This window comes from Primulina huaijiensis, chromosome 10 (genome assembly GCF_012295235.1).
Source record: "Primulina huaijiensis isolate GDHJ02 chromosome 10, ASM1229523v2, whole genome shotgun sequence".
NCBI lineage: Eukaryota > Viridiplantae > Streptophyta > Magnoliopsida > Lamiales > Gesneriaceae > Primulina > Primulina huaijiensis.
Genome location: NC_133315.1, coordinates 4,317,782 through 4,339,936, shown reverse-complemented (window position 1 = coordinate 4,339,936; position 22,155 = coordinate 4,317,782). Strand labels below are relative to the sequence as shown.

The window sequence follows — 22,155 nt, the reverse complement described above, 5'->3', positions numbered from 1 at the left end:
ATTGATGAGGATTCCGCCATCCGAACAGTATAAGGCCTTTTTTTTAGGAAAATTTTATAGTGTAGTGACTTGACTTCATACATCTTTGTCAGAGTTTCCTAGATAAGTTTTGTTGTATTTATCTCAGAGATACTTGACAATACTTCGTTTACTATGTCCAAGTGTAAATTGTCAACAAGATTATCATTTATCTAATTCCTTTTCCATCATCCGTCTTTTTCCTTGGTCTATCTTCTATAGCCTTCAAACAATTCTCATTATTTAAAACTGCTTGTATCTTTATTTTTTACATGATAAAATTGCTTTCATAGAACTTTGTTATCTTGTACTTGCTCTTTATATATATTCAACAATTTAATAGACTGAACAAAATAATCTCGCTTAATAACAATCTCAAAAAAAAAAAAATTGATGTGGAAAGTCAGTCTAGGCTGCAACCACATAACATACTCAGAATTTAAAGAAATTTTAAATCAAAGCTCTGATACTACTTGTTGGTCTCATGTGAGGCATCGAGATTTATGTGAAAACCCTTAAAAATTATTTAGATAAAAACCACTGAAAAGATGAAAAGAATCTCACTATGATATTTTGTAAGTTACAACTTCTCACTGTATTTCCAAATGAGAATACACTCTTTTACTACAGGAGAACAATAACTCACAACTATCAGAGAACTATATACTCAAATAAGAAAATATATTAAGAAAAGAGCTGAACGAAATTTGAAATGATTAGAATAAAGGGGTGAGAGATATATTCATATAGCTCTCTCAACACTTCGTATTATGGCTGTCATATTCATGACGACCACAAACCACCGACCATCAACCATAATGTTGTGTTACAAATTAATTTGCAGAAATTTAATTTACATTCTTATAACTTTCTTGGTAATGGGTTTATTCAAACTTTGACTTTTCCGAATCCACTTTCCTTGTGATTTACGTACCAAAACCATTGATTTGGAAAATGGACTGTGGAATTGTTTAACCAAGCACCACTATTGTGCTTTATTCATGTGCTTATTGTGTTAACTAATAATTTTTTTTTTATATTTAGGTGCAGTATTATTTGAATGGGAGAAAATTCCCTGTGCCATTGAAGGAGAAAGTGAAGCTTCTTGTGAGCTGTAATAAAAATATATTATACCCATGACTAAGGAAAAATTAGATCTTATCCATGCAGGCAGTACTTATACAGACACAAACTAGGATCTTAACTTATGCAATATTTTGACACATGTTAAGATCTTGCTTGAAGTTTGGGTTTTGAGTTCGACCAAGATCTTGATGTGTCAAAAATGACACATGTCAAGATCTTCGTCCGTTCAGGTTGTCTGCACGGGTAAGATCGAATAAATCATGTCTACAGTACATATTTTATTTTATATTCTTCGCTTGTTGATAAGACTAACGAGAGGTTATATTACTAAAGGTAAAATAAGATTTCAATCAAATTGTGGTAAAACTTGAGCCTTTCATTAAAAGTTAAATCAAATCAAGAAACTTGAATAATTGACAAGGACGAAGACTAATAATATTTCTTCTTTTCTTGAACAATAGGTTACACTATCCCGAAAATGAGCCCCGCTGCAGCCCCCAAGTGTATTGGGATAACCAACTACAAGATTAATGAATATTGTTGCCTTCACAAGAATTTTTTTTTTTTTTTTCTGTAGCAAATTTGAGTAGAATGATAACCTTACTCCTGCATCTGACATGCTACTCCTTGTTCCTTGAAGACCTGTCTTTCCTGTGCCTCTGAGAATCCGAGAAATCTGAAGGCCTCGACTGAATGCTTGGTTGAATAACATTCGAGTTTGGAATTCTGATACGAAGGGAAATCATGCAAGAAAGGCCACCGGTGTGAATAAAAGCAAACCCGTCAATATTGCATAGACACGGGCGAGTGTTCTAACTGACCCCCCAGAATCCAGCTCTTTGAACAACTGGTTTGCATGCTTGAGCAATCTGGTAAAACATACAATAACATTGGTAAATTTTCTGATAAGCCGGAAAACGAGTTGAAAGTTTGCATTGAATTTCCTCCGTCCAATATTTATTGTCTAAAAAACAAAAAAAATATGTTGTAAAAATTACGCATAACAATACCTACATTTTTTTTGAAACTTCAATATCTACCATTTCAGTTGGTTTAAAAATCTGTATGTGAACCAAAAAAATCCATTGGAAGCTGTTAAAATGCTCACTACACTTTAATGGAAACTCTAATATGAAATAACCATTTTTTTAAAAAAATCTATCCAGTTTAAGGGAAATTACATAAAACTTGAAATTTTAATCAGTATAAGATATTGTGAAGGTGCACCAGAAATATGAATTCTATCATCGGATAGTATATTCCTCACCTTCATGACAAAAAGAATTAGGAAGATCACAAGCCATGACATGCCATACACCTGGAAAATGGAGATACATGTATTAAAATTTCTAAAAGACTACCTTCACAAAATCAAAGGAGGAAGTTAGAGGTCGTGAAAGAATTTCAAGTCACCACACCAATATGCTTTTTCGTGTTCTTGGTGATGTGCAAGTGATAAACTAGTCCATACTGATAAATAAAAAACCACAAGGATAATATAATCTCAGCAACAATGCCACGTTTTCCAGAATGATGAAGATGGTCTTGTTCTTCCTCCCACCATGATTCCCAACTTTTCTCTTGAGGAACACCAATACCTCCTCTGTTACTAATCCACTTGTTCCAATCAGTCCAGTCATCAACTATCTTTTGCTATTCAAACCCCGAAGGATTGAAGAGGAAGGGGGCAAAAGGCCAAGTGCCCACCATAAACCACATAGATACAGTGATTAAGATATATGCAACAGCACCTCTGTAAGTCTGGCCAAAAATTTGATAAACAAGAAGCAGAATCATTAGCTTGAGCCCCTTGACAAAGTGTCTACGAGAGTAGAGTCGATAATTATCAGCAAATTTTGCATGGAACACCACAAATCCACGACCTGTGGGCCTATATTTTGCACCACCATGAAGTAATATTTGGGTACTATATTATCATCGTGGTCGGCATCGCTTCGGGGGTGTAATTACCCAACAACTGGTATCAGAGCCTTGTTGTGAAAATTCTTAAGAATTCTGAGTATGCTCTGTGGTTGCAGCTTTGTCTGATCTTCCACATCAGAAAAGATTTTTTAGATTTTTTGCTAAGGCTAGAGAAGTGATGGCCGGAGAGGATGGATCGGGACCAGGAATCAACAAGTTCGACGGAACAGATTTTTCGTTCTGGCGGTTACAGATAAGAGATTATCTGTACAGTAAGAAGCTGCATCAACCTCTATCAGGAAAGAAACCGGAAAAGATGGAGGATGATGATTGAGAGCTAATTGACCGACAGGTTTTAGGTGTCATATGATTGACCCTAACAAAGAACGTGGCACATAACGTGGCGGAGACCAAAACCACGGAGGAGATGATGACCATTCTATCAGACATGTACGAGAAGCCATCGGCAAACAACAAAGTACATCTCATGAAGAAGTTATTCAACTTGAAGATGGGAGAAGGTGCTTCGGTGGCAAAACACATAAATGAATTCAACACGATTGTCTCCCAGCTGACATCAGGGGACATCAAATTTGATGATGAGATTAGGGCACTTATTCTTCTAGCGTCTTTACCAGACAATTGGGAACCGATGCGGGAAGCGGTTAGCAACTCTGTTGGAAAAGGGAAACTACAACTCAATGATGTTAGAGATCAAATCCTTGCTGAAGAAGTTCGCAGGAAATACTCGGGTGAAGCAACATCATCGAGATCTGCTCTAAATCTTGATAACAGAGGAAGAGGCAGGAGTGGTGAAAGGAGTTCCAACCGATGGCGCGGTAGATCCAAGTCAAGAAATGGAAAAGACAAAAACATCTCTGAAAAGAATATGAAGTGCTGGAGCTGTGGTGAGACTGGTCACCTGAAAAAGAACTGCAGATCAATGAAAAATAATGCCAATGCTGTCACTGATGAAGTACATGATGCTCTGCTATTATCCATGGAAAGCCCTGTTGATTCTTGGGTTATGGACTCGGGAGCTTCGTTTCATACCACTGGTGATCGCGATGTATTTGATAATTACATCGCTGGCGATTACGGAAAAGTTTTCCTGGCTGATGGAAAACCCTTGGAAATTGTTGGTATGGGTGATGTACGGATGAAGATGTCAAATGGATCTGTCTGGAAAATCAACAAAGTCAGACATGTACCAAATTTGACACGCAATCTGATCTCGGTGGGACAGCTCGATGATGAAGGCCACAATGTGACCTTCGGTGATGGTTCCTGGAAAGTGAACAAAGGAGCCATGATTGTTGCTCGAGGAAAGAAAACTGGAACATTGTATATGACTTCCAGTTGCAGAGACACATTAGCAGCTGTGGATGCTGGAGCCAATTCAAGTCTATGGCATTATAGACTTGTACACATGAGTGAGAAGGGAATGAAGATGTTGGTGTCAAAAGGAAAGCTACCAGAATTAAAGACTGTTGAACACCAACTATGTGAAAGCTGTATCTTTGGAAAGCAGAAGAAGGTGAGCTTTTCAAAAGGCGGTAGAGAACCGAAAGCAGCAAAGTTGGAGCTGGTTCATACTGATATATGGGGACCATCTCCTGTGACATCCCTTGGAGGCTCGAGATACTATGTCACATTAATTGACGATTCGAGTAGAAAAGTTTGGGTTTATTTTCTGAAAAATAAATCTGATGTTCACGAGACCTATAAAAGGTGGAAAGCCATGGTGGAAAATGAGACCAACTTGAAGGTGAAGTGCTTACGGTCTGACAATGGTGGAGAATATGAAGATGATGAGTTCAAGAAATATTGTGCACAGAACGGGATCAAGATGGAGAAAACCATTCCTGGTACACCTCAACAGAATGGTGTAGCTGAAAGGATGAACAGGACCTTGAATGAACGCGCAAGGAGCATGAGATTGCATTCTGGATTGCCAAAATCATTCTGGGCTGATGCTGTTAACACTGCAGCATATCTGATCAACAGAGGACCTTCGGTACCACTGGACTACAAAATACCCGAAGAGGTTTGGAGCGGCAAAGAAGTAAACCTTTCTTTCTTGAAAGTGTTTGGATGTCTATCCTATGTTCATATTGATTCAGCAAGCAGAACAAAACTTGATCCGAAATCAAAGAAGTGCTTCTTTATTGGTTATGGAGATAATGAGTTTGGTTATCGTTTCTGGGATGACCAAAATCGGAAGATCATTCGGAGCAGGGATGTAATCTTTAATGAGAAACTTCTGTACAAGGACAAGTCAGACATTGGAGCTGGAGATGAATGTCCTGAAGTCGAGAAGACTGATGAAGTGCCATTGACAAACATTCCTGTGAATGAATCGAAAACCAGTAACCAGGAAGATGAAGAAGAAACTGCACAAGATGATGACCCACAAACTCCGGTGATTGAACTCAGGAGATCTTTGAGAACCATTAGACCACCTGATAGATACTCCCCTGCACTTCACTATATTTTGCTGACAGACAAAGGTGAACCGGAGACTTATGAAGAGGCAATGCAAAATGATGATTCAACCAAGTGGGAGTTGGCCATGGAAGATGAGATGGATTCACTGTCATCCAATCAGACGTGGGAGTTGACAGAACTTCGGCAAGGCAAGAAGGCGTTACATAACCGGTTAAAAGAAGAGCATGATGGTAGCAAGTGGTACAAGGCAAGACTTGTTGTAAAAGGCTTCCAACAACGGGAAAGAATTTATTACACCCAGATTTTCTCTCCGGTGGTTAAATTAACCACTATCAGGACTGTACTTGGACTAGTGGCGAAGGAAGACTTACATTTGGAGCAGTTGGATGTAAAGACTGCGTTTCTTCACGGTGACCTAGATGAAGAAATTTATATGAAGTAGCCACAGGGCTTTGAAGTACGGGGAAAAGAGAGAATGTTATGCAAACTTCAGAAGAGCTTGTACGGTCTCAAACAAGCTCCAAGACAGTGGTACAAGAAGTTTGATAGATTCATGAGTGAAATTGGTTTCTTAAGGTGTCAAGCTAATCACTGCTGTTATGTAAAAAAGTTTGACGGTTCTTATATCATACTACTGCTATATGTAGATGATATGCTGATAGCTGGAGCTTGTCTGGAAGAAATTGATAAACTCAAGAAAGATTTATCAAAGGAATTTGCCATGAAGGATTTGGGTGCTGCAAAACAAATCGTTGGAATGAGGATCTTTAGAGACCAGGTGAATGGATTCTTGAAGTTATCTCAAGAAGAGTACGTGAAAAAGGTGGTTAGCAGATTTAATATGGATGAAGCAAAATCTGTGAGTACTTGGCTAGTCATTTCAAACTAACCAAAGCACAATCACCATCGACGGAGCAGGAGCAGGCTTCTATGAATAAGGTTCCTTATGCTTCTGCTGTCGGAAGCCTCATGTATGCAATGGTGTGCACAAGACCAGACATAGCACATGCAGTGGGAGTTGTGAGCAGGTTTATGAGTAATCCAGGAAAGCAACACTGGGAAGCAGTTAAGTCGATTCTCAGGTATTTGAAAGGTACTGCTAGTTGTTCTTTATGCTTCAGGAGATCAAAATTTGGCTTACAGGATTTTGTCGATGCGGATATGGGTGGTGACCTGGATGGCAGGAAAAATACTACTGGATATGTGTTCACATTAGGTGGAACAGTTGTAAGCTGGGTGTCTAAGCTGCAAAAGATTGTTGCGCTTTCGACTACTGAGGCTGAGTATGTTGCAGTTACAGAAGCTAGCAAGGAGATGATATGGTTGAAATCCTTTCTGGAGGAATTGGGTCAGAAGCTTGAAGATAGCACATTATACTGTGACAGTCAAAGTGCTATTCATGTAGCAAAAAATCCTGTTTATCATGCTAGGACAAAGCATATACAGGTTAGGTACCATTTTATCAGATCAGTGCTGGAAGATGGAGTCTTGATGTTGGAGAAGATTCCTGGAAGTAAAAATCCAGCCGATATGCGCACGAAGACGGTAACCATGGACAAACTGAAGTTGTGTTCAACTTCAGTTGGACTGCAGGTATAAATGGAGATATATGAGCTGCTGCAATGATGGTGTGAAGACAGGATTGAAATCAAGTCTTCAAGTGGGAGAATTGTTAGGTGAGTTATTATGAGGTGGGGCCCACATTAAATTAAATAATAATACAAACTCATCCCACATCGAATTTTTATTAAAACTGAACAAGTGAATTAGTTATAAATAGAGCTCAATTCCTTCAGTTATTATATCCCAAAATCAAAAGCTTTTTTAGCTTTGATAAAAAGAGAGTGCATAGAAAAAAGAGTGTATTTTTTTCTTGAGTGCGAGAATTCTCTTGTGTGAGTTAGAAAAATTATTTTCTCGGTATACGCAGGGTGGGAGTGTGAGAAATATTGAGTGTATTGGTGTATACACTTGTTGTAATAATTCTTCCAGTTATAAAAGTTGCAGTGCTCCGTGGACGTAGCCTATGTTGGGTGAACCACGTAAATCTTTGTGTTCTTTTGGTTATTTTATTCCGCAATTTGGGTACTATATTATCATCGTGGTCGGCATCGCTTCGGGGGTGTAATTACCTAACAGTAATGTCCTTACATAATAATTGGTCTTCGTCCCAAGAGAAAATGTGAAAAAAACTGGTGCCAGCTGTAACTGCATCAGAATGAACTCACTTAGTGCAGTTCAAAAACCCTTTTCCAAGCCAATTTCCACCATCATGGGGAGAGCCATGAGAAATCCAATTTGCACAAATGACTGAGAGGCGAGAGCAACTTGAAGAGGTTTATAGTCTCGAATTGAAGGCAAGTTACTTAGCCCTTTTTCAAGTCCACTAGAACAAGATAAAGGCGGCCATACAGAAAAACATACACAGTGAGCACAGTAATCTGCATAATAAACACAAAACCGTCACAAATTACCACTAGAATCTTGGAGGCTTTGCTGAATGATATCCTCACTCAGGTTAATAATCTTGGAGTCTTTGCTGACCCCACCTCTAATAAGGTGAAATAGCCTATCAAAAACATCAGGATGACCGTAGTGGACCCGAACCCTGTATAAAAAATTAATTCAAAGTAGAGAAGTGATGAGTTTATATTTCAACATATTTATTTGAACCGATTTATTGTGATCAGGTGAATTTTAATTGTTTATATTGATTTTATAGTTCCTAATCATATTTTTTGATTGACGAAAGTGGAGAAATTGAGTTAAAACGACAGAAAAAGATATGGATTCGGGTATGTTTGGCACGTCTGCATCAACACCTTAATGAAAGAAGAAAAAGATCACAACTTGGTACAATGAGCTGCGTGAAGAACTTTGATTATTTCAAAAATTTGTTGCTGGAACACCAAGGTGAACAATCGTGAAATGGAGTGAAAGAATGTGAAGAAATGAGGAAAACGAACTTGTGTTTTGCTAGGCGTTGAGGCCATGTATGTGCAGAGAAGTGGAGATAAGAAATAAGAAAGAAGCATGAAACAACTGAAAGGAGCCATGGATTATTTAATATTTTAGCAAGTTGAAGAAGTATGGTCCAATCATTTGCTCCCTTCTCCTCCAGGCATGAATCAACGATGAAAGGAAATAAGTCTAAGATTGTGAAACAAGTATCCTTCAATATCGGCAAATCTTGATATGGCAAAGGAAATAAATTGGAGAATAATCCTAACCTTTTTGACCGAGAATTTTTGTGCAAGATTGCAATTGTAAGGGAAAGAAATTTACTAGTCAATGAATAAACACGAGTAAGTGTCTTGTAATACGGTCTCACGAATCTTTATCTGTGAGACGAGTCAACCCTACCGATATTTACAATAAAAAGTAATACTCTTAGCATAAAAAATAGTACTTTTTCATGGATGACTCAAATAAGAGATTCGTCTGACAATTAAAAAAATCTATTGATTGAAAATTCTTTGAATGAATGATATTAAAAAATTTATCAATTGACAACTCAATATTTCACTCCAACGTATAATTGCTTAATAATTACAAAGAATAATCATGATATATACATTTCTATTTGAATGAAATAGAAAAATTCTGATTTGAAATCTAAAAAAATTAAGACAGAGAGAAATCATAAGATGTCTAATTTCTTTAAATAATATCAACTTAACACAATGCTTGTTGAAAATAAATTAAACAATTTTACATATCCAATCTCGGGGAAAAACAATTTGAACACATCTTATATAAAGTTTAATTGTTCGGGAAAAAATGAAGAGAAAAATACAATATCACGTTGAGAAATCTGTATTGATTAACAAAAAAACCCGATTCAAATTATCTGAATCATCATATGAAATTATAATAAAATGAAAATAACATGATCGAATATATCTACGTTATAAGAATAATAAGAAGAAGAACATGCATTAGTTGCATAAAAAAACCATACAAATTTTTGTCAATAAAATATCACATATCCGAATAGAATTAAAATATGATTTTAAAAAAGTTTGCTGCTAATTAAGTGTGTTAATTAAAAATATTGTGAATCAAATAATATAAATCATTATAATCGAAGAACTATGAAAATTGAAAATTTTGTGATAAATAATTTATCTTGAATAATTTTAAATTTAAATGACATTATATTTAAATTGACTCGAATCTAAATGACAATATTAGATATTCAATTCTTTAACATTTTAACAAAATACACAAAATAAAATAACTGGAAGTCATATATATTAAGGATAAATTTATTGTTTATGAGAAATATGACAAAATCTAATGCATGCGAATGCAACAACCTGATTCAATTTTGGTACAAAAAAAAATACATGTTTCATTATTAAAATAAAAATCTATGTACTCAACAAATAAAAAGTAGATGAATAAAAAATGAAGAAATATCTATCATTATTAACATAAAAATCTATGTACTCAACAAATAAAAAGTAAATGAATAAAAATGAAGAATACATATTAGTTATACAAAGGTCAATCAAAGCAATATACATTAGATTAAAACAATATGATTTCGTCAATTTTGATTGTGTTTTTTGAAATCGAAGTATATTAACTAATTTGACTCAAAAAAACTCAACACCTTCAGATGAGAATGAAAATAATGATAATTGTCAACAAAAGTTTATTTAAGTTAAAATTATAAATTGAAACTATGCATATTTAAATCTGATTGTTTTTTTTTAACATAATCGAAGTCGGAAACCTTCCAAGTCTCCAAAGCAACAAATATGATAAAAAAGATCGAACTCCGAGACTCGAGATGTAATTATGTAATTAAATTGTCCAACCAAAAAATGAAGAAAGAGGATCAAAAAACAAATATAAGATAAAAAACAATAAAAACTCACACTTTTATAATAAATAATAGATAATAGACTATTTTTAGCCACTCGTGAGTACAATCCCTACCCACTCCATCAAGAAGTTTAACCAAGAAAGAACAAGAAGCATGAAAAGAACTTAAGAGGAGGCGAGTTCAAAACAAATGAAATTAGAGGAACATATCGACACTTTGGTGGAGGAAAAAATTGGAAGTGACACAAAAGTTCATCAGTTACAATAACCTGAATCGGCTTTAATGAGCTTCAGCTTAATGGTAACTTTTATAGTAATAAATAATTAATGCCAAATTTAAATTAATCAGGTCCTTTTGGTGCCCCCTAAATCCAAAAGACGTCATTATTTGTTTGTCAACCCAATATTCACTATTTCGCTCATAAATAACACACAAAACAATCAAAATGTAGCCAGTCTAGGGTGTTCATCGGTCGGTTCGGTTTTCGATTTTTTATTTCGGTTTTTTCTGCTTTCGGTTTCACAAATATATAATCCGATATCCGAACTATTTTTCTTCGGTTCGGTTCGATTTTCTAACGAAATGGTTCGGTTATTTCGGTTTTGATATAATTATTTAAATTAATAAGATAAATATATTGTAAAATATAATATGATATATTTTTATATGATTTCTTAGTAAAACATTTAAATATAAAATCTAAATGAATTAAATAAACAACAATCAACTAAATATTATTCAAAATAATTTATCATTCACTGATATTATCTCAAAAAATATATAATAAAAATAAAATTATTAATTTAATGAAATTTCGGTTTTTTCGGGCGGTTCGGTTTTGACATATATAATCCGAAACTGAACCAAATAAATTTCGGTTTTAACATTTATATCCGAATTATAAAATTCGATTTTCGGTTCGATTCAGTGTTAGGTTTTTCTGGTTTGGATTTTCGATTTTTTCGATTTTATCCGAAGTTTGAACACCCTTGAGTCAGACTGCCTCATACCATGGCTTAGTCGTGTTCACACTATTGAGTGCCCATCGGTGATGTCCTATCTTCTATAACTGGCTGGCCAACCTGCAACTTTTAGCCACAACAAGAAACAATGCAATATAATATGTTAGGATAAAACGGGGCTTAGACAAACTGATTTTGGCCTCTCCAAAGACGCAGTAAACCAAGGCGAAGACCAAAAAGGTTTCCTAACGAAAAACTGATTAGTGCCCTCAACACACGCTCTTCTTTCTCACTTTCTAAGATGGCCAGCGGGTTGTACACATACACAGATTTAGCCCGTGACAGAACGAGAGAGAAACGCACAGAATAGCACAAAGCAAAGAGAACACCAAAGACACTCAGTCACTGAAGGAGGACGCACACGAAGCAACCTTTTTTCTATCAAGTCTCACGCTCTCTCTTCTCTAAAATTGGTAGCTCACAATGTGTTGTAAAGAAACATTCTAAGGCGGCCATTTAAATAAAGGAAAGAGAGGTTTAGTTAAGCCCTATAACCCATACACACAAAGAAGGGTTGGAAGGGGAAGGGCCATGGTAATGGGCCGGAAGAAAGTTGGGTCAAACCCAAAATTTCTCCACCTTTTGGCCCAACAACGGTTCAACTGGTCAGGAGAGTCACCTACAGCCATCATCATTGCCCTACTTGCAGAAAACACAAAGTTAGTACAAGTACCAATATGTAACAAACATTAAGTAAGCTACATTGCAGAACAAAAACAGAACACAACAATCAGAAGTATCAAAGTTTAAAAGTTTTAGACAAGATATAAATTTTTCAGCTGATAAACACTTAGTTCCCATATCAGCATGATTAAATTGAGAAGGAATTTTTTCAAGATAGACTATGCCTTTTGCAACCACATCACGAATGTAGTGGAATCTAACATCAATATGTTTAGTTCTATCATGAAAAACAGGATTCTTACACAGTTGTATACCAGACTGGCTATCAGAAAATACTACAACTTCACATTCAAGAAAACCAATTTCAGAAATAAGACCTTTAAACCAAATGGCTTCTTTTAAAGCTTCAATGACAGCAACATACTCAGATTCAGTGGTTGAAAGAGCAACAATGTGTTGTAATTGAGATTTTCAGCTGATACAAGCACCACACAATGTAAACACATAAGAAGTTGTTGATTTTCTATTGTCCCTATCATTTGCATAATTAGAATCCACATATCCAACCAATTTAATACCAACATCAGATTTTGAAAATTTTAAACCATGCTTCACAGAGCCATTCAGATATCTCAAAAGCCATTTGACAGCTTGCCAATAGTAAACACCAGGATTAGACATATACCGACTCAAATAACTCACAGAATATGCAATATAAGGCCTCGTGCTAACCATTAAATACATGACAGAACCTATAGCATTTGAATATGGCACATTCTTTATGTTTTTAACATCAAAATCAGTTTTAGGGGATTGCTCTTTACTTAGAACAAAATTACCAGCTAAAGGTACATTGACTTGTTTTGCATTCGACATGGAAAATTTACTCAAAACTTTCTTAACATATGTATCCTGATTCAACAAAATGACAGAACGTTTTCTATCCCTATAAATGTTCATGCCAAGAATACGTTTAGCATCTCCTAGGAATTTCATATCAAATTTAGCACTCAAGCAATTTTTGACATGATCAATAGTTTTCACACAAGAACTAACCAATAGCATATCATCCACATAGATAAGCAAGAAAACAGGGACTTTAGCATTGTGTTTGAAATACAAGCAATGATCATAATTACTTCTAGTAAAATCCATAGCGAGCATGCATTCATCTAACTTTTTGTTCCATTGCCTAGGGGATTGCTTCAATCCATACAAATATTTCTTTAGCAAACAAACATGATCAGGATGCTTAGAATCAACAAAACCATCAAGTTGCCTCATAAAAAAAATTTCATCAAGTTCAGCATGTAAAAAAGCAGTTTTAACATCTAATTGTTTCAACTCCCAATTAAACTGAGCAACAAGGGCAAGCATAATTCTCAGAGTAGTAAACTTTACAACAGGAGCAAATATTTCAGTATAGTCTATCACTTCCTTCTGAGTAAAGCCCTTAGCCACTAACCTAGCTTTAAATCTGACAGATCCACATTCATTCTTGACCTTAAATAACCACTTACAGTCCACAACAGAACAATTTTCAAGTTTAGGTACAAAAATCCAAGTGTTATTAACATGCAGTGAATTAATTTCTTCATTCATCGCATTTAACCATTGCACAGAGTTTTCAGATTTTAAAGTTTCTTCATATGAATTAGGTTCAACATTATCAATTGACTCAAACACACTAAATGCATGAGAAGTCATATTAAAATCATCAAAACGTTGTGGCTGCCTAATATTTCTTTTAGATCTATCCCTAGCCAATTGATAATCATTCAAATCACTAAGATCAGTTTCAGGCATATTTTCAGCAATTTCTTCATGCACATCAGCATCAACTTGATTATCAAAAACAGTTTCATACAGATTTTCAGAATCATGAATTGGACCAAGTAAATGCTCCACCTTGTTTGGAGCAGTGGCAGGTTCAGGAATAGGTAGAGGAACAGATAAACAGGGAAATTCAAACTCATTGAAAACAACATCCCTACTGATTAACACTTTAAAACCAAGTTGGTCCCTTAACCACAATCTATAACCCTTAACCCCATCAGGATAGCCAAGAAAAACTCATTTCACAGACCTAGGTTCAAGTTTGTCATTTTTCTGATGCACAAAAGCAAAAAAACAAAAAACTTTCAAGTTTGAAAAATTAATTTGCGTACCAGACCACACAGATTCTAGACACTTACCATTCAAAGGCACAGAAGGAGACCTATTTATCAAATAAGCAGTAGTACAAACAGCTTCACCCCAGAACTTTTTTGAAAGACCAGAACTTGCAAGCATACACCTCACCCTTTCAAGTAAAGTTCTATTCATACGCTCAGCTACACCATTTTGCTGAGGCGTATAAGGGACTGTCCTATGTCTTTGAATACCAGATTCAACACATAACTTGTCAAACAATCGATTACAAAATTCAAGACCATTATAAGTTCTTAGAATTTTAATTTTCTTACCTGTTTGATTTTCAATCAAGTTTTTCCAGTTTTTAAACTTCTCAAACACATCAGATTTGTTTTTAATTAAAAACACCCAAACTTTTCTTGTAAAATCATCAATAATAGATAGAAAATACTGACTTCCACCATGCGTTGGCACACTAGCAGGACCCCACACATCAGCATGCAAATACTCATGTATTTCAGAAGTGACAGAGTGTTTGGGAATAGGGGAATTTGGAAACATAACTCTGGACTGTTTACCAAGAACACAAGAATCACAAAATGGCATACAAGACAATTTATCACTACCAAAATAACCATCTTTGCGCAAAATTTCAAGACCTTTAGAACTCATGTGACCTAATCTTTTGTGCCACAAATCAGTTTTGTCACTTAAGACAACATTCATAGAATTTTGCACACAAGATTCACATTCAGCATGACAAACATACAAGTTTCTCTTTTTGGAAGCTTTGAAAACCACTAATGAACCTTTCATAATTTTCATAACCCCATTTCCCTATCTACCCTGTAAACCATCATCTTCTAATGCAGCACAGGAAATCAAATTATGACATAAATCGAGAACATGCCTCACATTTTTCAAAGTTAACACATAACCAGAATCAAATTTCAGCGATACATCACCAAGACCAGCAACTTGACACAATTTTTCATTTTTCATAGAAACAGACCCATGCTTCACTTCTTTATAATTAGAAAATAGATTTTTAAATGGGGACATGTGGAAGGTGCACGCAGAATCAGCTAGCCATTCATTCTCACACAAAGAACTTGAATGCACAGAATTCACCACAGACATATCACATACCTCAGTCACAATAAAAACATCACCCATGTTTTCACTACCAGAAGCCATATTAGCAAGGTCATTAGGCTGATTTTTGAAATCTTTCTTTTGGTTTTGCTTGGGCATAGAACACTCTCTAATGTAATGACCAGTTTCACCACAATTATAGCATTTTCTATTCTTGGGTTTGGACCTTGCCTTACTTTTACCTCTATTTTTAACAGAAGATTGGTTGTGGTTGTTTGAAGGTTTTTGATTATGAAATCCGTTTTTAGACCTTCCTCTAACAAACATAACCTTACTAGAATTATTACCACCCTTATTGGTTTTTAAATCTATCTCTTTACTTTTCAGGCAGTTCACGACAATTTCTAAACTTACCTGATCCCTACCATACTTAATAGCAGATTTAACATCACTGTAGGAATCAGGTATGACATTTAAAAGAACAATAGGGGTGTAATCATCAATATTTTTATCTCCTGTTTGCTTAATATCTTGAACTAATTTGGTAAACACATCAAGGTTTTCATCAATGTTCTTGTTTAAATCAAGTTTGAACCGGAAAAATTTCTCAAGCAAAAACAATTTGTTGGGCAACGAAGTTTCAGTATAAAGTTCTTCTAATTTTTCCTATAGTTCCTTAGCCGATTTTAGTTTACCAACTTTTCTTAACACAGAGTCAGACAAGTTCAGAATTATAGACGAATAAGCAAACTCATCCATTTCAGCCATTTTTTCAGGAGTTTCAGCAGCAGGATATGACAAGTCTATCGCTTTAAAAACTCTTTGTTGTACCAAAATACCTTTCATTTTCTGCTGCCATATTGAAAAATCTGTTTTTCCATTAAAAAGTTCAAGATTATATCCGATCATAGCTATTTTCAAAAGACAAAACAGTTAACAAAAAAAAACAAATTTTCACACAGAAAAAATTTAAATCACACAAGATCAAAACGAACACAGCGGAAGCAACTTTTAGCCACGGAAATGAAAACACAACAGTAAACAACAAGCATATAAAACCTAGCGTTCTACCAGCAGCAAATCCCATCACATAAATCAACGGCAAGCGGTTACGCTACGAAAACAGTAAAAAGAGGTTGCAGCCAATTTACCAGAGCGAAACCCTAAGTAAGGATTTCAGATTCCAATGAACCAAAAAACGAAGACACGACAGATAAGGCTCTGATACCACTGTTGAGTGCCCATCGGTGATGTCGAATCTTCTATAACTAGCTGGCCAACCAGCAACTTTTAGCCACAACAAGAAACAATGCAATATAATATGTTAGGATAAACGGGACTCAGACGAACTGATTTTGGCCTTTCCAAAGACACAGTAAACCAAGGTGAAGACCACAAAGGTTTCCCAACGAAAAACTGATTAGTGCCCTCAACACACGCTCTTCTTTCTCACTTTCTAAGATGGCCAGTGGGTTGTACACACACACAGATTTAGCCCGTGACAGAACGAGAGATAAACACACAGAATAGCACAAAGCAAAGAGAACACCAAAGGCACTCAGTCACCGAAGGAGGACGCACACGAAGCAATCTTTTTTCTATCAATTCTCACGCTCTTTCTTCTCTCAAATCGGTAGCTCACAATCTGTTGTAAAGAAACGTTCTAAGGCAGCCAGTTAAATAAAAAAAAGAGAGGCTTAGTTAAGCCCTATAGCCCAGACACACAAAAAAGGGTTGGAAGGGGAAGGGCCATAGTAATGGGCCGGAAGAAAGTTGGGCCAAACCCAACACACACTTTGCACCAGGAGCTAAGCAAAATTAACTGGAAAAAAATGCAGTACAGCCAGATTAACGATCAAGAATTTTTCTCTTGGTGACACCTAGAAGTGTGCATACATGAAAAAATGCATTTACTGGCTGAAAGAGGAAGTTGAAAAAGGGAAAACTTACTTCAGAGGGTTGGCCAACAATCTTTGACCAATAGTGACGTAACTTGTCTCTTGATTTGACATAAACCAAGCAAGAGAAGAAACACTGCATCAGATAATATAAGATGCTAAAGTTACAGTAAAGCAAGAAAAGCTGATGAGCATTAAGTCCTCAACTTCCTGTAAAGATATGTTCCCTCAAACCAAGAATTGATGGGTATCTCACACCATCGTGCCTTTTAAGAAATTCTTGAAGCAAATTTCTCATCTTCAGAGCTTCTTCCATGTAGTTATCCTATATTTTGGGGCATTAGCTTCTGGACTCAGAAAGAGTATAACAGCCTAAATGAGTAAAAGCATTCTATATATGCCTGATTCATATCAATTGTTTGTAAGCCTTCTCCACGCGTAAAAATAATGGCATGATTCTGATTTGATTTTCAGGCTTTCCCTCACCCAAGATAGCAGGCCACTGCAGCTTAATTCTATAGATTGATTACCTGTTAATGGGAAACCCACAAAATACGAATAGAATCGGAGAAACTTTAAATTTGTTTTAAAACTGCAAAACATGGATTTCAGTAAGTGGAAAGATATCAATAGTTTACTAAAAACTACGTCAAAAGAACAAAAAAAATAGTACATTTTGTCATTAGTATTTTCTTAAATTTTTAGCCGACTATCTATTTCATATTTGGGAGGTGACTTTTAGTTCAGTTATATACCTTTTTCCTGGTCCAGATTCTGACCTGGCTCTGAAGCATTTCACCTTGGCAAAGCTGCCTTCACTAGAATGGAATAGTACACTTTGTCATTAACCTTTTTACACCTGTCTTTATTGGTTGTTTCAACTTCATCGATATAAACTTCTCGAAGAGAGGGATAACTGTTCGAAAAAACACGTTTTATGTGAACTTCATGTCAGCCACAGCCTGAGATTGCGTCCATAGAGACATCTCCCTTCATTTGATCCTCATTCAACTCAATGGCCTTGTACCCGTCCATTAAATCTTTCTTATTGTTAAACATAACTTATAGTGCTACCGTTTATTGAAAAAAAAACTGCTAATTGTTCATCCAAAGATAGAACGGAACGGAGAAAGTGTCGACAAAGAATTTTATAGGTGGGACCAACAAGTGGTATCAGAGCCTTGGTTTAAAATTTCTTAAAATTCTGAGTATGCTCTGTGGTTGCAGCCTAGACCGATCTTCCACATCAGAAAAGATTTTTTGAGATTTTTTATTTAAGGCGGGATAATTTTGTCCAGTCTACTAAAATTGTTGTAAACATAATGGCGGGCAGGTACGAGATAGCAAAGTTCAATGGAAGAAATTTTATGCTGTGGAAAATAAAGATACAAGGAGTTTTAAGAAAAGAGAATTGCTTGGCGGCTATTGGAGATAGACCGATGGAGATTACGAATGATGGAAAGTGGAATGAGATGAATGATAATGTTGTTGCCAATTTACACTTGGTTATAGCAGACGAAGTACTGTCAAGTATCTCTGAGATAAAAACAGCAAAAGTTATCTGGGATACTCTGACAAAGATGTACGAGGTCAAGTCCCTACACAACATGATTTTCCTAAAGAGAAGGCTTTATACGCTTCGGATGGCGGAATCTTCATCGATGACCGACCATATCAACACACTGAATATGCTATTTGCCCAACTCACTTCCATGGGGCATAAAATAGGGGAAAATGAACGTGCGGAGCTTTTACTTCAAAGTCTACCAGATTCATATGATCAACTTATCATCAACATTACCAACAATATTCTTATGGGCTTTCTAAGATTCGACGATGTCTTAACTGCGGCTCTCGGTGAAGAAAGCCGGCGCAAGAATAAGGAAGATAGGTTGGTAACTCGAAGCAGACAGAGGCTTTACCGATGATAAGAGGAAGATTCATGGACCGTGACTCCAGTGGGAGCCAAAGACGAGGTAGATCAAAGTCAAGAAGTAAGAAGAAAAATATTTACTGCTTCAAATGTGGCGGTAAAGGGCACTTCAAGAAAGAGTGTACGAGTATTGACAAAAGTTTTCAAGGAAATGTGGCCAGTACTTCAGGTAATGGTGAAATATTATTCAGCGAAGCAGCAACTGTTGCAGAAGGCAGGCACAAATTTTGTGACACATGGATTATGGACTCAGGAGCGACGTGGCACATGACGTCTCGGAGAGAATGGTTTGATCATTATGAACCAATCTCAGGAGGATCTGTATTTATGGGAAATGATCATGCCTTGGAAATCGCTGGGGTCGGTACTATCAAAATTAAAATGTTTGATGGCACCATTCGAACCATACAGGAGGTACGACATGTGAAAGGACTGACGAAAAATCTTTTGCCCTTGGGGCAATTGGATGACATCGGGTGCAAAACTCGTATCGAGAATGAGATCATGAAACTTGTGAAGGGTGCGCTTGTGGTTATGAAGGCGGAAAAGATTGCTGCAAATCTGTATGTACTTTTGGGAGAAACACACAGAACGGAAGCTGCTGTCATGACGTACAAAAGTGTCATTACCCTTTTGTGAGCACTGTGTTACCAGTAAACAACACAGATTAAAGTTTGGCACTTCTACTGCCAGGAGCAAAAGCATGTTGGAGCTGATTCATTCGGATGTTTGGCAAACACCGGTTGTATCCCTAGGAGGAGCGAGATACTTTGTCTCGTTCATTGATGATTTCTCTAGGAGATGTTGAGTGTATCCAATCAAGAAGAAATCAGATGTTTTCCAGATCTTCAAAGATTTCAAAACGCGGGTTGAACTTGATTCAGAAAAGAAAATCAAGTGTCTGAGGACTGACAATGGAGGAGAATATACCAGTGACGAGTTTGATACATATTGTCAACATGAGGGCATCAAAAGACAGTTTACGACGGCTTACACACCTCAACAGAATGGAGTAGCGGAGCGGATGAACAGAACCTTGTTGGACAGAACAAGAGCTATGTTGAGGACTGCAGGTCTAGAAAAGTTATTTTGGGTGGAAGCAGTCAAAACCGCTTGTTATATTATCAATCGTTCTCCTTCAGTGGCGATTGATCTGAAGACTCCGATGGAGATGTGGACCGGGAAGCCGACAGATTATTCTCATTTGCATACATTTGGAAGTCCGGTGTACGTTCTGTACAATGAGCTAGAAAGATCGAAGCTAGATTCGAAATCCAGAAAATGTATCTTCTTGGGTTATGCTGATGGAGTAAAGGGGTTTCGCTTGTGGGATCCTACTGTTTACAAGCTTGTCATCAGCAGGGATGTTATCTTCGAGGAAGATAAAGTAAAGGGAGACAAAGGCACACTGAATTCAGAAACTACTATATTTCAGGTGGAAAATAGGACGGATGATAGTCAAAATTCTTGTGAAGCAGTACCAGAGCACGAAGAACAAGAACAAGTTGAGTCTGAGGCTTCCAATGTGAGGCAGTCAACTCGAGACAGAAGACCACCAGGTTGTCTTTCAGATTATGTCACTGAAAGCAATATTGCATATTGTCTATTATCAGAGGATGGTGAGCCATCGAGTTTCCACGAGGCTACTCAAAGCTCGGATTTATCCTTGTGGATGATAGCAATGCAAGAAGAGTTGGAGGCATTAGACAAGAATAAAACTTGGGATCTTGTTACACTACCACGAGGAAGGAAATCCATTGGAAACAGATGGGGCTATAAGATCAAACGTGATGGCAATAACCAAGTGGAGCGGTATCGTGCTAGGTTGGTCGTAAAAGGGTATGCTTAGAAAGAAGGCATTGACTTCAATGAGATATTTTCTCCTGTGGTTCGGCTTACAACAGTCAGAGTGGTGTTGGCATTGTGTGCGGTGTTTGACCTACATCTAGAACAGCTAGATGTGAAAACGGCGTTTCTTCATGGAGATCTTGAAGAAGAAATCTATATGCTCCAGCCAGAAGGTTTTGCGGAAAAAGGCAAAGAGAACTTGGTTTGCAGGTTGAACAAATCTCTGTACGGTCTCAAACAGGCGCCGAGGTGTTGGTACAAGAGATTTGATTCCTATATCATGAGCCTTGGATACAACAGATTGAGTGCAGACCCTTGTACGTATTTCAAGAGGTCTGGTGATGATTATATCATTTTGCTGTTGTATGTGGACGACATGTTGGTAGCAGGTCCCAACAAAGATCAGGTCCAAGGATTGAAGGCACAGTTGGCTAGGGAATTTGATATGAAGGACTTGGGACCAGCAAACAAGATTCTAGGGATGCAAGTTCACCGAGACAGAAGTAACAGAAAGATTTGGCTTTCCCAAAAAAATTATTTGAAGAAAGTCTTGCAACGCTTCAACATGCAAGATAGCAAGCCAATTTCGACCCCTCTTCCTGTTAACTTCAAGTTATCCTCTGAGATGTGTCCTAGCAGTGGAGCAGAGAGGATGGAGATGTCTCGAGCACCATATGCATCTGCAGTGGGAAGTTTGATGTTCGCCATGATCTGTACAAGACCGGACATTGCTCAAACAGTGGGAGCAGTTAGTCGGTATATGGTGAATCCTGGAAGAGAGCATTGGAGCACTGTCAAGAGGATTTTTAGATACATTAAGGGTACCTCGAATGCTGCGTTATGTTATGGGGGATCAGATTTTACACTCAGGGGCTATGTCGATTCAGATTATGCAGATGATCCTGATAAGAGGAAATCTACTACTGTTTATGTGTTTATACTTGCAGGAGGAGCAGTAAGCTGGGTTTCAAAATTGCAAACAGTTGTGGCGTTATCTACAACGGAGGCAGAATATATGGCAGCTACTCAAGCTTGCAAGGAGGTAATATGGATTAAAAGGTTATTGGAGGAGATCGGGCACAAACAAGAGAATGTTCATTTGTTTTGTGACAGTCAGAGTGCCTTGTATATCGCAAGGAATCCAGCTTTTCATTCCAGGACGAAACACATTGGAGTCCAATTTCACTTTGTGCGAAAAGTAGTAGAAGAAGGAAGCGTGGATATGCAGAAGATCCATACGAAGGACAACATAGCTGATTTTCTGACCAAGCTAGTGAACACTGATAAGTTTGA

The 22,155-nt window shown here is 36.8% G+C and overlaps 1 pseudogene; it reads right to left on the bottom strand.

The window, feature by feature from the left end:
• Nucleotides 1-1,689: 1,689 nt before the first annotated feature.
• The window catches only part of LOC140986625 (callose synthase 3-like), a 22,589-nt pseudogene continuing 2,123 nt past the window's right edge, over nucleotides 1,690-22,155 (bottom strand).